This window comes from Sciurus carolinensis, chromosome 4 (genome assembly GCF_902686445.1).
Source record: "Sciurus carolinensis chromosome 4, mSciCar1.2, whole genome shotgun sequence".
NCBI lineage: Eukaryota > Metazoa > Chordata > Mammalia > Rodentia > Sciuridae > Sciurus > Sciurus carolinensis.
Window position 1 is genome coordinate 64,529,418 of NC_062216.1, and position 1,602 is coordinate 64,531,019.

A 1,602-nucleotide genomic window follows, 5' to 3' on the forward strand; every position below is an offset into this window, starting at 1 on the left:
AAAACACGGGTAGTAATAAAATACTCTCAAAGCTGGGTACAGTAGCATACACCTGCAATTCCACTGACTTGGGAGGCTAAGGCAGGAGGATCAAAAGTTCAAAGCCAGCATTAGCAATTTAGCAAGGACCTAAGCAACTTAGCAAGACCCTGTCTCTAAATAAAAAGACAAAAAGGGCTGGGGATGTGGCCTGGTGGTTAAGCATACCTGGGTTCGATCCCTGGTAACAACAACAACAAAAAATCTCAAACTAGGTATGGCAGCTCATGCCTGTAAACCCAGTTACTCTGGAGGCTGAGGCAGGAAGATCAATGGGACCCTGCCACAAAATTAAAAACATGAAAAAAGAAGTAAACTTTATTTACAGTTCAATGAAATTGGTTTAAAAAAAAAATCTGAGCTGGGTGCATTGGCACATGCCTGCAAGGCCAGGGACTTGGGACACGGAGGCTGATGAAACAGGAGGATGGCAAATTTAAGACTAACCTCAGCAACTCCATGAGGCCCTAAGCAACTTAATGAGACCCAATCTCAAAATAAAAAGGGTTGAGGATGTAGATCAGTGGTAAAGTGCCTCTGGATTCTATTTCCAGTACCCTCCCTGCTCAAAATAACTATAAGTTAATAATCTTAAAATGAAATTAAGAAAATTTCACACACAAAAACACCAAAAATAATAAAATGCTTTAGAGTAAATTTAACAAAAAAGCATGAAAACTTTTACTTGGAATACTATAAAACTTTATTAAAAAATTAAAGACCTAAATAAACAGGAAAGCATCCTATGTACATGGATAGAAGACTATATTGCGAAAATGGCAATATTCTGTGTAGAGTGCTTGCCTAGTGTGAATGAGGCCCCTGGGTTCAATCCCCACCTGTCCCCGAACACAGAGAGATGGTAATACTCCCTGAATTAATCCACAGATTCAATGTGATACCCGTCAAAACCTCAGCTTTCTAGACACTGACAAACTAATTCTAAATTAACCCAAAATAGCCAAAACAATTCTGAAAAAGAACAAAGAAAACTCACAACTCCCAATTTCAAAACTCAGTTCAGTGCTCACTTAGGCAGCATATATACTAAATGCAAAGATTAGCATACCCCCTGTGTAAGGATGACAGGCAATTTCATGAAGCATTCCAGATTTGTGCTACTGGCCAAATTACATTGTTATATTGTGTGCAGGTACAAATATGTAACAACAAATCCATCATTATGTACAACTATAATGCACCAATAAAAAATGTGGCAAGTGAAAAAGAAACTCATTAATCAAGACAGTATAGTCCTGGCACAAGGATAGACAAGTAGATCAGTGAAACAGAATTCCAAGTCCAGAAATAAACCCACGTCATCTACAGTCAACTTATTTCCAACAAGGGTGCCAAGACCATTCAGGGCAAAAAGTCTTTTTAACAAATGGTTCTAGGACAACTCGATAACCACATTGTTTAAAAAATGAACTGGGACCCTTATTTCATACCACACATAAAAATTAACTCAAATTAACTCAAATTACATGCCTGTAATCCCAGTGGTTCTGCAGGCTGAGGCAAGAGTTTCCAGAGTTCAAAGCCAGCGGCAGCACAAGTGAG

General features: G+C 38.6%; 1 pseudogene; it reads left to right on the forward strand.

The window, feature by feature from the left end:
* The first annotated feature begins 1,062 nt into the window (after nt 1-1,062).
* On the forward strand, nt 1,063-1,156 carry LOC124984097 (uncharacterized; annotated as a pseudogene).
* The last annotated feature ends 446 nt before the right edge of the window (nt 1,157-1,602 follow it).